The 15,888-nt window shown below is 38.5% G+C and overlaps 1 protein-coding gene across 8 annotated transcripts in view; it reads right to left on the bottom strand.

Moving 5' to 3' along the window:
• Positions 1-9,334, bottom strand: part of KDM6A (lysine (K)-specific demethylase 6A) — a 127,713-nt gene extending 118,379 nt beyond the window's left edge. For all 8 annotated transcript variants that reach the window (XR_775188.1, XM_010580232.1, XM_010580236.1 and 5 more), the window contains exon 1: positions 9,229-9,334. The gene's annotated coding sequence lies outside the window, so the exon portion shown is untranslated. The remainder of the gene's footprint in view (positions 1-9,228) is intronic.
• Between the last annotated feature and the right edge of the window lie 6,554 nt (positions 9,335-15,888).

Genomic DNA, 15,888 nt, shown 5'->3' with positions numbered 1-15,888 from the left:
CATAATGAGTGCTTTGAAATCACTCACGCACAGCAAAATTCTGCAGACAATCTTCCGATTAGGAACTTACTATTGAGCTTTTTCAATCTAGAAGTTTGCCACTGAAATTCTTAAACATATGGAATTCTTGGAGGTCAAATATATAGAAACTTTTTTCAGCATGCCAAACACTCTTGAGCATCTAGAAAATGCATGTCCAGACTCGAAAGAACAGGACTGAGTGTAAAAAGTAGAACAATGTTTCTTGCTTCACTCTCAACTATATTCGTAAAATGATCTAGTCAACCACTGAAAACTCTCTTAAAAGCACGAGGCTGAGAGACCACATTCAGACATCTAAACCAGTATTGGACAAGTGACATTCCTAAAAAAGGTGCTCACGGTTACCTATCCCCATACTTCTGCCCAGTATTTTGTTACTTATTGTATTAGTTTACACTCTTCCTTTTAGCATCTCTCTCCAAAACCTGGCAATTCACATCATTTGCCTAACAGGTAATCCTTACGATCAGACTCTTGAAAACCCTACAACCTACTGAGTGGCAGACACAGCATTTACTATCAAACCCTGAATAAGGGGGTGCGGTATGGGGAGCATGTATGCCCCAAAGGTGTACATAGCTTTTCAGATCAATCACCATCAGCTATATTGCTTGATGAGAATAAAAGAATGTTTACCTAAAAATAGCTCTGAAAAAAAACCCACCATCTTTCCACCCAAAGAATTAAAACTACTGGACAGTAAGAAACCTGCTCAGCTCAGGCTTGCTTCAGAATCTGTCTTTAAACCTCTGCCACCTAGTGCACAGCTGACCCTCGCATGAGTTCATTCAGTTACAGTCTACCAGTTTTCTCCTCTTACAGGTTTTTACAGCCACCCAGAACTACTCATTCTGCAATATCTACAGCTACTTTTAACACTGACAGCCTTTATTATTTGCCCCCAAAGAGTCTGCCTTTCTCTAGTACTACGACTAGGGTCAAGGGACATCTCAGAATCATGACAGGAATGATATTGGCTTCTTATCTGCCCCTGTTTAAGATTTCTTGACTTCACATAGAGAATACAAAATAGATTTTACATAATTACCATGTACATGGTTTCAGATTGTTATTTTTTTTTAATCTACTTAATTTCATAAGAAAATGGTAAAACTTTATAACATGCATAATTGTTTCAGTAATACAACAGACAACCTCTCTTCATATCCAGAGGCTAAATACATAACCTAAATAAACAAGTAAGGTGAGAATGGGGACCAAAATGTCTAGACTGAATGACATCCACCTACCTGCAATTTTTAGCACATCTAATCACAAATCACTCAGTCACAGAAGGATGGCTTTTATGATCTGCTCTAACAAACATACTTTATGATACTTGGAAATTTAAGAGGCCTTTGGAAGTAATGCAAACATGGAGCAGTTTGAGTATTTTAGTGCTTGAGTAAGGAAAAAGTGAACTAGATACTGACACCATCTAGTGGCACCTAGCAAGGCTAAATGTGAGTAACACAGACTTTTGCCTTGCCGAACGTTAATAAGTTAAAGGCAAGCACTAATTTGATGACATACCCCTGAAAAGAGAACTTTAAAAGAACTCAAAGGTCTATATTCTTCTGTGTAAACCAATATTTGTTTTCTTAATAGAAATTTCTTTTTTTAATGTTAATTTTTAAACAAGCACTAACATTTCTTAGTGCTTATCTGATATGAAAACAAATAGTAAGACAGAAAATTAGCTGAAGAATTGCACAAGGGAAGCAAGGAAAGGGCACATGCACTGCTTTAAATCTTACAATGCTTCCAGGAAAAATAAATCTTCATTAAACACCTAGGAGACACATGCAGGTTATGGAAACAGCACAGCTTTTATCCACAACAGTGTTCTAACCTAGCAAGATGAACACTGCTGGGCCGTAAAATTAGAGACATCAAAAGGTAAGAAAATTCCAAGGTTGTGTCAATGGAATTGACTCTTTGCTGGGTAAAAAAACTGGCTGGATGGCTGAGCCCAAAGAGTTGTGGTGAATGGAGTTAAATCCAGTTGGCGGCCAGTCACAAGTGGTGTTCCCCAGGGCTCAGTATTGTGGCCAGTTGGTTAATATTTTTAGCAATGATCTGGATGAGGGGATCGAGTGCACCCTCAGTAAGTTTGCAGATGACACCAAGTTGGGAGGAAGGGTTGATCTGCTCGAGGGTAGGAAGGCTCTACAGAGGGATCTGGACAGGCTGGATCGATGGGCCGAGGCCAACTGTATGAGGTTCAACAAGGCCAAGTGCCAGGTCCTGCACTTGGGTCACAACAACCCCATGCAGCACCACGGGCTTGGGGAAGAATGGCTGGAAAGCTGCCCGGCAGAGAAAGACCTGGGGGTGCTGGTCAACAGCCGGCTGAATATGAGCCAGCTTGTGCCCAGGTGACCAAGGCGGCCAACGACATCCTGGCCTGTATCAGAAATAGTGTGGCCAGCAGGAACAGGGAGGTGGTTGTTCCCCTGTACTCGGCACCGGTGAGGCCGCACCTCAAGTCCTGTGTTCAGTTTTGGGCCCCTCACTACAGGAAAGACATGGAGGTGCTGGAACGTGTCCAGAGAAGGGCAACCAAGTTGGTGAGGGGCCTGGAGCACAAGTCTTATGAGGAGCGGCTGAGGGAACTGGGGTTGTTCAGCCTGGAGAAAAGGAGGCCGAGGGGAGACCTTATCGCTCTCTACAACTACCTGAAGGGGAGTTGTAGTGAGGTGGGTGCTGGTCTCTTCTGTCAGGTGGCTGGAGACAGGACGAGAAGAAAAGGCCTCAAGTTGTGCCAGGGGAGGTTTAGGTTGGATATTAGGAAAAATTTATTCACTGAAAGGGTTGTCAGGCATTGGAACAGGCTGCCCAGGGAAGTGGTTGAGTCACCATCCCTGGAGGTATTCATGAGATGTGTAGATGTGGCGCTTGGGGACATGGTTTAGTGGTGGACTTGGCAGTGTTAGATTTACCATTGGACTTGATCATCTTAAAGGTCTTTTCCAACCTAAATTATTCTGTGATTCTATAGTGACAAAAAAACCAAACCAAACCAAAACAAAACCACATTGTGGAAGCTAGAGCTGCAAAATGCAGCTCAGGTCTTTTGTTCCAAGGCCTCTGGAAAGAGGTTTATCTCCTTTTCCTCCAGAGATTTGTGCTGAAAGTACCAAAGAGTCAATCAAAGAAGCCTAAAGCACGTCTTCCTTTTAACACAGAATGAAGGCAGACACACAAAGGCAACTCAATCGTATATTTGAGAAAGAAACATCACCAAATAGTCCTCTAAGTAATTTTATTAGCAACTACACATCCTCATCTGGAAATACAATGCAGCAGCAAGGTGGTGAGAAGCCCACTGTCCCATGGTCATGTCCAACTATGAGTTGCACAGGAGACTAGGAAGTATTAAATGTGTAAGACATACACAAGTTTGACAAAGAATTTACTGTTACAGAATGTTAGATAATGAACTCTATGAAAGGTCTTAAAATATTGAGAATACCAGTGAAGAAACACAATGGAATTAAACAAAGCTCAAAAATCCTTCAAAGAGCATACTCCACAAAATGACTTTTAACAATGAAGTGTTTATTTAGAACACTGCCCAAAATGAAAGTTTTCAGACAGTCAAAAAACATGGTCCAGCTATATTCTATAATAACAATCTTCTACTGCTAACCCCCGCCCCACACACACACTATTTACAAAGAATATTTTAATGTTCTAAGCTTAAGATAACATTCTTACTGTTTTCTATAGGAATTTCACCTAATGGTTTGAACCGCCTGAAATTAAAACACCTGAAATATAACAACAGCATCCTGAAGATGAAATAAACAGCTCTAAATAGAAGGAACCCAATTTCTGCCAATTATTAACAATTACAAACAGCAAAATAAAAAACTTTAAACCTAAAAGTCACACTTATTTGAAACACAGTCATCTCTTCGTCAACTCACTCAGATTGCTATGCTACTTAAAATACACTCTAGTTCTTCAGGACTCATCAGTAAAAGACAGCCCAGCAGCAACCCTGCAGCAACCAGCACAACCAGGTCCATGCCAGGAAGTTCTCTCTTACATTTCATAAGATGACTCCTACTACTCTGTACCTCAGAACACAGCACATTGAAATGCTTCCTAATGACAATACTTTCCTTCAAAGTCCTAAAAGACTAAGACATTAACCACTGCAGAGAAATTCTCTACGGATCTGGAATTCTAAGTACAAAGGAACACATGTACATTGTTGAATTTGGGAGTTGTTCTCACAACCAAACAACTTTACACAAGAACAATAAAAAAGTGTTTAAATTTTGGTTTTAGGCTATATCTTAATAAATGAGCACCTCAATAAACATTCTGGGGGTATTTTTCAGTTTTGTTTTAAATTTTAGCCTAACAATTGCTAAAAAATGCCCTTGGACTAATTAACGCTACCTTATAATTACTTCCAATATTTTCGTATTAGTGCTTTCAACAATGCAGTCACTATCTGCAAACAAAATAAGTATTTTTAAAACTGTTCTGACATAGTACATAAAAAAATGTGATCACCACTTGAGTACAGCAATAAGAATTATTTTAGTGCAGTATTTATTGTGCTTTAGTATCTGTGATGTGAATAATTGCATGTTTTTCCCAAATCATTCATTAACTGCATTATCTACTTCTACTTCCAGGAATTTTGCTTAGAGAACAGAAATTCAAGGAGGCAAATGATAAAAGTATGTCTCCACTTGTGCAACTGTTAGCTGTCCTCCAAGTCATAGGCTGGAACACAGCCAATACACATGACCCTTCTACAAAATAGATATAAAAGATCCCTAAGGAAAATACAGATGATGTCAGAGTCCATGAGCTCATTAAACAGCATTCAACTACAACCCAAACATCACTTAAACATCACTATCTACACTCTGTACTCCTTATGGAAACCAGAGTCATGGAAAAAAAAAAAATTAAATTACCTCCAAGACCAGCAGTAAAGTCCTGGCGCTCCCAAGGAATGCAGTAGCAAACAAAGTTCACAGGTGTATACCTTGGAGCCCTAGCTGGACTCACAATGCTGCCAGCATCCAAAAGCCTACATGACAACTCATCAACCTCCTCTGGCAAAACTCGAGGCTGAGGTTTCACATTCTGGGGCAGTTGCATCACTTTTTTCTGCTAGGTTATTTTTCAGTTGGATCAGTTCCCCACACAGCTGCACGTTCAGCTGTGCCAGCACAAAGCAGAGAGCAGCAACAAGCAGGCGGGGGGGCGCCACTAAAGACACGCCCAGGGAACAACGCGCTTGGAAACCTCTGAAACAATGAAACAGCTGGGGAATAGCTGCCTCATTTAAAAAAAAAAAAAGGAGGAAGACATCAGATTAGAGTTAAGAAAATGCTACTGAGGAAACAGAATAGTTTTGACTGGGAGGAGCCAATGTTCTCATTTTGGGAAATCCTGAATCCAAATTCTGACCAGTAATGATCAAGACAATGAAAGCTGGGCACAGAAACCACCTTGAACATGCTTGCTAAGCTGAATCAATCTGCCCTGGTTATAATCATCTGAATACAAGTCAGTGGCTCAAAATCTGCAAAAAGGCTGATATCTCACCTAGGACCTTCTCCTAACAGTAGCAGAGTGCAGTTAACAAGACAACTCAATTTCATGGCTTCAGAGAAAACCCTTTAGCTAACAACAGCAATTCAAACATACTTCATTTTGGGAAAACGACTAGCTGCAGACCAGCTCAGAATATTTTAAAGGCTAGGAAAAAACAATGTGATACTCTAGTCTATCCTCAGATACAATACAGAGAAGAACGAACCTCATCCAGTAATTTCTGATGTAAACTCACAACTTCTGCTAGAGACAAGTACTTCATTTTTGTGAATAAAAAAGCATATTAAATCTGGACTTCAGTGGCTACAAGCGACAGAAAACAATGTACTTCAAGAGAAATTACTACAACATTTAACAGGTTTCATTTAAAAACATAAATATTTAGACTTCAGCAAGGCATCAGCCATCAACTTACTCCACATTCAAAGGTAGCCTGCCTCTAACTGATATTCCCTGTGTACATGCAGCAAGGAAGTATTTTCCTGGTTAGTTCCAATAATGACATGCAGTAGCCTGCCATGAATCTTTCTCAAGGTCCCTCTTTTCTGGCGTATGAGTCATAATTCTTACAAAGAAATTACCTACAGTCTTTTTTTACTGCATTTATAAGGCAGCATTAGCTACATGAAAATACTCACACGCAATGAATACACCCAGCTGAATGATCCATGTTTGTCAGCATATTTGTGAAAAAATGAGACAGATCAAACCAGATGAAACCTAACAGGTCTCTATCAACCAAAAATTGCTTCATCTTGATCACTGATCATACTTCTGCAATCAACTAACAATTTGTTCTGCTTCACACAAACTATACTGCAAGCATTTTTAAACAAAGAACATTGTAACATTTGCCTTTAATAGACACACCTTCCTACATTATATACAAAGGTGTATACATTTATTAAAGATATTTAACTAAATAAATAATAGGCTTCCAAGTAAAAAAAAGTTGTGCAGCATTAGTCATGCTGCTATCTTGTGATATTTTATTAATTATATCCTATTTATTAAATACATCAACTTCTCCACAACTTTGTCCAAGACTAACTTCAGACTAGGCAGATTTATAGTTCTGAAGATCATCCTGCTTCAGCATTTTACACTTCTGGAACTTCAGGACTTAAAAATTGGATAAAATACACATTAGTGAGATCAAAACATTTCTGAACTTCCTTTGCTTTTCAGTTCCCAAGCATTTAAAATTTAACTATAATTGCAATTACAATGTATGATAATTAAAAGTAACAGAATTTATAGAATGGTGTAAAATTTATTTTTACTTTAAAATTATAATGCAATGCACCAGCATTCTACTTCTTTCAAGTAACAGTAGTAAATTAATTGCAGAACACTTATGCCTTTTTGCATCGTGCATAATACCTTTACAGTCTTGTTGTGAACAAGAACATGTGTCCCTCACATAATAAAAAAACCCCTTTAGCTCCCTCTTCCTATCAATTAAAATTCCTCCAGTATTATTTTCACTACTATCCCATTTCTTTGAAAACACAGATACACCTTTTTTTTTTAATACTTCGTTACTAACAAAGTTTTTTCACTTCTTGAGACTTCTTTCATGATTTGAGGTGTGACTTTAAACAGGCATCTAAGAAAATACTAAGTATTTTAATTCAGGTTTTTAATGCCTAAATGTTTCTTCCCACACAGTTCTGCTCATGCTTGTTTACAGCTCTGGAGAACTGGTATTTTCAACCATCATTTGTATTTTTTATGCTTATTCTTAAAACTATATACACAGTACAAAGCAGACCCCCAATCAGTAAACCTCACCTCTGATCCATAGCAACATATAGTCCTGTCGTTCTTAACTGTTATCAACTCAACAGTAGAGTTAATACTGTTCAGCCCACAATCCTGTGCTGTCTTTGCTAAGTAAAATATATCCAATAAGCCACACTGCACTTACATCATACCAAGTTGCATTAGGCTAATCAGAAACAATACTAAGTTGTTTGCAGAGGGGATGGTTGAATTTTCTTTAAAAAATAAAATAAAAGTAAAATAAAAACATGGTATCAGACAGTTCTTCAGGAAATTCTATAGCCAGCATATTGCCACATTCCCTTCAGGTTTTCCCATGTCTCTAGAACTGGAAACACCAGTGGTTATGCTACACCAGATGTAGGTACAAGTCGTAGGTTTCCTAAGATGTTGGTACAAGTTGCGGGTATTAAGGTCCCTAAACTCCCCATATATTCAACAGAAAGAGACAGATGCCTCTAACACTCAAAGCCTTCTGAATTTACACACTGAATTTAGGTAGCTGCAGATTCCTCCCTAGTAATATCAAATCTAAACACTTGTCACCTAAAAAATGAAGCTGAGGTAGGTTTCCAAGAACCCTAACTGACGCTGTTTTATATTAGACATAATGAACAAGTGGACACATAGACACACTGTTATGAAACGGTCCACAGCTAGCCTGAATCACTAAGCAGTACTTTTGAACTACTATCAGTTATAATTCATTTCCCTATTTCTACATCCCAAGGTAATTGTAAACCAGAATTTTTGTGTGTTTGGAAAAAGGGGTGGGGTGGGAGTAGACATTTTCACAATGGGGGTGGTGTTTGTTTCCTTACACAAAGTGAAACAGAACTGCAGTCATATTAAAACTAAAAACCAACAACAATGAAAAAAAGACATCCCATGGAAAAAATTAAATATTCTGACCTGTTCTAATCAGCTAGGTAGAGTAAGATCCAAAACAGCTCTCTACTCTTCCATACCTCCCATAATGACTGGAAGGGAGGCAGCTATCAGACACTGGGCCTGACGCCCAGCGTGACATGAAGCAGAAACAGGCAAGCTGAATATTTAGCCCTACATCTCGTTCAGCAACGCAGCAGAGTATCTTTCAGAATCCACACCACAACCAAAAAAGCACTCTACTGACCCGCAAGCAACAAAGCACAAGAGTACGTAAGGTTCTGTGTTCACTCACTGCAACGATGGCAAAAAACATTTAAGTAATTTCAAAGATTGATGGAGCAGAGAGCTAAAAAAAAAAACAACAAACAAACCAAAAAACCAGACACTCCCCCTCCACACACACACACACTCCTTCCCCCAAAACTCCCTACAACCATTCTTCCACTCAGTATTTAAAACAGAACTTGAAACACACCTTAAGTGCAGCATTTTTGCTGTTGAATTAACACTTTCAGCCTAGCCTTACCTGTTGAGATTGTGGACATACATGAAAGCACTAAGACAGGCTTTCAGGCTCTGCACCTATGTCTCCCACCCCCCATAGGAAACCTTCAGAGGCATGGCTTGAACTGTTTGTACAGTCATGTAATAATGAACCAGAATAATGAAGTAGGCAGTGTGGTACTACTGTATAAACCAAATAAACTTCATACTCATAAAAAAAAAAAGAACGAAAGAACAAGAAGTTAGAATACAATTGTTTTCGTAAAGACATCATCAGTCTTACTCTGTTAAGGGCTTTGAAATACAGTACAAACGGAGGAAACAGTGAGTTATCCAAATGTTTTTCATTCTGTTGTGTCACCTACATCAAATGACAATCCCCCAATGACATTTATCAGAAGTACAGAAAAACCTTACCTTTTGGATAATCTTCCAACAAGAGGTTGAAGTGACCTAACTGACAAAAGAAATCAGACTCGACCTTTCCTTCAGCTTTCAAAATTAGCGATTCATAGCAGCGAACAGCCTGGGAAAAGAAATACAAGGTTTTCAAAATTCTGTATTCAACTAAGGCAAGTATTACATTTTCTGTACACTTTCTGAGAAATAACAAAGTTTCTTGTTACTCTGCAAGGTAAGAAGTCTATGAACACTCTCAGTAACTTGTAGTCAGCACTACTTTTCAAAGAAATGTAATATTTGAGACGGAACAGATTTGGAAGTTCACAGATTCTAATGCAAACTGATAGCAAATGAACAATAAAAGTTTTCTCTGGTTTATTTGTGGACTCCAGAAACATTCGATTTCCCAAATACAAAACAAACCTCTAACATACAGGACGAATTTTAACTTAAAAAAAAAAGAAGATTGATTTTATTTATTCTTTCCAATCAGCAAGAAAGAAACCTCTCTGATTTTATGCTCATTCTGTGTTTTCTTTTTCTAAAGGATTCACATTTCATTCTCCCAGTTGTTTCACTAGTTTTTGCTAAAGTGACAAATATGCTACCTCAGCATGCTTGCTTAGGCAATTTAATACCTTAGCATATATTTCCCAAGATCTGATTCTTTTCACTTACCTCTTTCATGTCATAAAATGCAGTTTACTACCTTCTGCTTTCTACACAGTTACTGTAGACTAAGTAAAGCTAAAGTTAGGAACATGAATCCAATCAGAAGAGACATTTACTTTAAGAAAAGTTGCCCTAGAAGTTTTTATGCAGCACACACGATCAAAGTGTGTTCTGTGCTGCAAACACACAGTTTTAATAAACTGAACTGATACCTTCTATTCATCGCAATGGTCGTGATCTTTAATGTCTTATATTCTTACCTCATGACCCTATTTACACTTCTGGAATGAATGAATGAATAAATAGGTTTCCAACTTTTTGAACTTCCAGTTTCTTGATTCTGAACATACTAGCCATTAAAATGAAGTAGCTGGATAAACTTAAATGGGAGGGAAGGTCCTTTGCACCAGCAGTAGAATTTACAGTTCTCAAAAGGTTGACAGATTTCCAACAAATTCTAATTCCAGCTGGTTAATCCATGACTTTCACCAAAATCATGGTTTGACTATTTTTCAAATTTGGTTGCAATTATCAAGTGCTTAATTTTAATATAGTACAGTAATCAAAGACCTTAATCTGAAATTACAAGCTTCGTTACCACAATACTTAATCTGAAATTACGAGCTTCATTGAGTTATTAAAACTGGAAATTCAAAAGGGGAAAAAAGATCAATCCAAATACTAAATTAGTAGTCTTGCCCATATTTGTGATTTACTTCATGTACACCTGTATTAATCATCGAAATGAGAAATGCCAACAATAAAATGAGGAAACGTTAAACAGCTAAAAAAACACCTGTGGAGAATCCAAATTACTGATCTAATCTGTATTTTAATTTGCCATTTTTACCTTGCTATGCTAGTTTTAAAATTATTTTCTTAAATGGTAAGCCATAACAAGATAGGCCTTGCTGTACTCAATGGACACAAAGTCATGTATGCGACCAGATGAGTGGGTCTGGTCTTGGTTTGTATCCCAAGCCTGAGACGTATTCATATGCTTTCACCTACCTCCAAGTACAGAACAGCCTTGTTTCATGGCCGTTTTCAGAAATAAAGTTCTAATGGATGAAACCAAAGCTATGCTGCTGCAAAACTGCAGCAAAATGTGTAACACCTATATTAAATCTATTAGGTGTATGTGTGGTATTAAATGATTTAATAAAACCATTTAAATTAGGTATTTCATACTGTAGCTATTTGGCCACATTCTGAGAACATTAAATTGAGATGTGTATCTGCCTCTACATCAAAGAACTACTGCAGAATTTTCATTCATTCTGCAACTTTTGCCTTAGCAAACTGGACTGGAAGGACTGGAACTCTGTTGACAGTTAATCAAAGCTACTACTCCTTTAATTTTATTCCCACCACACCATGAATACGTCTTGGAGTCAGCCAACTCTACATCTAAAGAATATGATCCCTGGAATCAGAAGCAAAGCACAAAAGTCCAAAGTGAGCTTCCTAAAATAACTATGCATGTGTGAACCAATTCTCGATATTTAGGCTCATCCACTGAGCCTATTCCAATCTGCAAATGTTTTAATGCAGAATCTTGATTTTTATGCCTTGCTTCTTCTCCCCACTTTTTGGTCTCATCTCTGGATTTGTATGAATTGTAACACAGTTCTTGCTGGTGCCCCTGATGTAACTGTCACAGATTAATTTGCAGATAGGCCTTCCATTTTCTGATGATATGCAATACCTGCTGCAGCTGCTGAAGACAATATTCACGCTATGAAATTTTCTTAAATTAGTATTTTGTCTTCTACAATTCAGTCACTGTTCAGAGCATATAGAAACGGCTACCACAACAGGTAGCTTACAAAAACTGTTGGAGAGGAAGTTAGAGTAGTTTATTTCCTTAATTAGATGGCTACAGGTATTTAAAGGGAACTGGATTCTATGAACAAATATAACAGGATTTTCCTATGCAGGATGTTCAAGGAAATTATAAATCACATGCACGTAAACAGCTAAGCATCAGGGGACCATTAACATTTCCCCAGCCCCTTTTTAAGTAAATCCTCATTAAAAGAGTACCTGAAGCACTATATATAGTAGGGATACAAAAAGCCGTGCCCAAGTCTTTCACACAGATCAATTCTCAACAAGGCAGATTTTCCCTTTGCCTTAGAATACACTTTGAAGACACTGCTAAGCCATCTTACTAACACACCAGCACAAGGCAAGGCGTAGGACACCAGAGCTGCAAAACAGAACTTCCCCTTTAAGTAACCGTTAACTTACAGTTAACTGTTACTGTAAGAGCAATTCAACCACACCATGAAGTACACCCTCTCAGTTGATCTCTAACCTATTTGCAACATTATCAGGAAAACACTTCTATTTATGCAAGCTTAAATTGTGAAGGTTCTTTCATAGGAATTTTTAAAATTTTTCTAGCACATTCTAACAAAATGAAACAGAAAGTAAGAGCAAGCTTTACTTCCTCAGCAGGAACACTAAAGTCAACCTCCGAGTCTCTGGAGGACGAGCAGACTGGTCAGTGCATGGCTCTTGTTCTTCCTTGTAGCCAGAGGAGCTTCATCTAGACAAACTGATTTATCCACCTTTGGTCAAGAAACTTTCTTCCCCATCAAACCCCTCCACAAACATCTTTAGAAAGGAAGAAGTATTTTTCTGCACAGGTAAGAATCTGTCTCTTAGTTGAAAGAACAGATGCAAAGCATTTCAAAGAGGGAAGTCACAACTACATGTATGTGTGTACAGTTTCTCTGAAGGAATAATCAAAATATCTCATTTCAGTGGATCTGTAACTGCAAAGGCCATCTATGGCACCACTGGTACAACCAATTTAAATCACCCTGAGACTCTAAGAATTCTAAGCAAGTTAAAAACCCCTCAGGTTTTCTCCACATTGTATGGATTTATAAGTGCACTGAATGGAGCCAGCCTTGAGAACTGTTAGTATTGACAAATTACCAAGAAAGAGAAAGACCCTGAAACAAAACGGAAGATGGCTACACAACATCGTACCCTTCCTTCCCTTTGTTCAAGGCTGCACTAAGATAAAAGGGAAACCTGAAGAATTTAGGAACTTGGCAAAATAATCACCCACAGCTGCTTCGCAGCGCGGCAACCAGAGCAGAAGCAGGGAACAAATAGAGGAGTGGCTGCACGAAAAGAAGGTGGTTTATATGATTTAAAAAAAACAAAAAAAAAACAAAAAAAAACCCCAAACCCAATACTTACGTTGTTTGCCACCTGCTTGATTAAAAGCAAACAAGTAATACACTATGGTCAACACTTCTGACATGCCAGTTACAAACCCCCTCTTATGACATCATAGTTCATGACTGGGGGCTTTCTGATTTCACAAATTCAACCACCAATTCTTAGGACATGTTTAAATACAATATAGTGAGGAAGAAAAAGGCTTAGTATATTTGTCAACTTAGAAAAAGCCAGCAAAACATTCATGTGTATTCACAAAAGGAAAAAATAATTCCACTATCATCTAAAATGCACTACCAAATCCATGTATGTTCACTAGTTATTATTTGAAAGGGAAAGTAACAGGAATATTTTTCCCTCTGTTGTCGGAAAAAATTACACCCCCCCAAAAAACCCCAAACCAAACAAAAACAACACCATAAAGCAAATGCCAGTTTTGGCTCTTATTAACATGATGTCTTTTCATGAAGAAAAGACCCTAGGGTTAGGAATATACTATAACAAAACAAAACAAAAAAATCCAACAGGTAAAACCAGATTTGTAAATATTGCATACAAAAGTCAGTGGTACATATTACAGCTGTACTTCATAAAGGAGAAGGAAGGGCAGCGTTATCTCTACTTCAACTAATGTGAAGAAAAAAAACTACCATCATCCCTGGTTGCTTATTTGTATTTTACAGCACAAATTCAAATTACTGTTAAACAATTGTACTAAAAAGAAAAAAAATCAATACAGCTGTTTTGAATAGTTTCTAAAGAAGATGATTTAATTATATCATTTCTTACTCGTGACAAGTGTGATTGACTAGAGATGAAAGTAGCGGGACTAAATGGCCAAACATGACAAAACGTTAATTATTAATTCTTTAATATTTTAACAATATGAAAACGGAGGAGTGCACTGAATCAGCAAATTTTTACTTAAAACACAGAAAAAACACTGACAACTACAGAAAACCAAAAAGCTAGCAATATAAATTGTTAGCATGGCAACACCTGGGCAGTAACGTACAGTGAAAGAAATATTTGAATTTTACTGGGTAATGAATTAACTGTTCAAGAAAAAAAAAAGTGTTTTAATGCAGCCAACATAGTGTAAAATGACAAATTCAAAGCCTCAAGATGTTCATAGAACCTTAAAGCTCACAATAGAAAACACTACTGTGTATGTAGATAAGCCTTCCATCTGGGGCAGGGCAGGGGGACAAACAAACAGTTCCTGCTTCCTTTTTCTTGTTTCTCTAGAAGCAATAACCTGAATGGATAGGCTTTGCAAGCAGGTAATGTGAATCAGAAGCATGAAAAAATTTCCATGTGAAAAAATTTGAAGAGACACATCAGTGGGCTCTTCACAAATGAAATATAAACTACACTAATGCTTAGAAATGAAATGTTAATTAGCTCTTAAGGGATAATTTAGCCTTCTGGAAAATAAAGTAATTACACAGACAGTGCTGGACACTGAAGTGATGATCACACTATCTACAGCCAGTCAGTCTGAGGGATATCTACAGACCAGGAGAGCAGAAGTTTATGTATGTGCTGGGCTCATTCTCCCTACCTCAGTATCAAAAGAGGATGTTCTGAAAGGCTTCTCTTCCATTCCTTTCTCCATGTCACAATTCACCAAAATGCACACATGATAACAATGACAACAACTACCATGCCGAAAACCTCCTGATTCGGTTCTAGCTCCTGCTCTGCAACAACAGACATGTGAACAAGGCTCGCTTCAGCCAAGCACGGACAGAAAAAGACTAGCCTGAATTCTTCAGAAATTAATTATTCCCCCCCCAATCAGTGACTGGCTGGATAAACACCACCTCCTGGGCTGTAGATAGATGACTTAACATCTCAGTTACTTCTGCAGAGAAAAGCATACAATTCATATTTGATAGAAGATAACCTATATTAATTCAGCAGATCCTCCACTGAAGGCTCTCATATTATGTATGGATGGCACAATACTCTTTAACTTCCCTCACTTTCTTACTCAGTATCAATTTCCACTACAGCTTTCAAAGCTTCTTTATATGCTCTCTCTCTTTATGAAGCTCGTACTGTGTTATAAAATGTCTCTCTCAGCTTAGCACAAGTTTACTTTCCTTGTGTTTCATATGTGGACTATATTTTGGGCAATGAGTGGATTGAGAGCAGCCCCGAGGAGAAGGACTTGGGGGTATTAGTGGATGAAAAACTGAGTATGTCCCAGCAATGTGCACTTGCAGCCCAGAAAGCCAATTGCATTCTGAGCTGCATCAAGAGAAGCATGACCAGCAGGTCGAGGGAGGTGAATCTCCCCCTCTGCTCCACTCTCATGAGACCCCACCTGGAGTACTGCGTTCAGCTCTGGGGACCCCAACATAAGAAGGACATGGACCTGTTGGAGCGAGTCCAGAGGGAGGCCACGAAGATGATCAGAGGGCTGGAGCACCTCTCCTATGAGGACAGGCTGAGAGAGCTGGGGTGGGGGGGTCTACAGGAAAGCTGGAGAAGGACTTTTTGGAAGGGCATGTAGTGATAGGACAAGGGGTAATGGCTTTAAACTGAGAGAGGGTAGACACAGATTAGATGTAAGGAAGAAGTTCTTTACCGTGAGGGTGGTGAGGCACTGGAACAGGTTGCCCAGAAAGGTTGTGGATGCCCCATCCCTGGCAGTGTTCAAGGCCAGGCTGGATGGGGCTTTGAGCAACCTGGTCTAGTGGAAGGTGTCCCTGCCCATGGCAGGGGGGGTGCAACTAGATGAACTTTAAGGTCCCTTCCAATCCAAACCATTCTATAATTCTATGATTATATAAA

Source organism: Haliaeetus leucocephalus, unplaced genomic scaffold (assembly GCF_000737465.1).
Source record: "Haliaeetus leucocephalus isolate CR32 unplaced genomic scaffold, Haliaeetus_leucocephalus-4.0 Scaffold702, whole genome shotgun sequence".
Lineage (NCBI taxonomy): Eukaryota > Metazoa > Chordata > Aves > Accipitriformes > Accipitridae > Haliaeetus > Haliaeetus leucocephalus.
The sequence above is the reverse complement of the archived record's forward strand: the minus strand, read 5'-3'. Positions and strand labels throughout refer to the sequence as shown.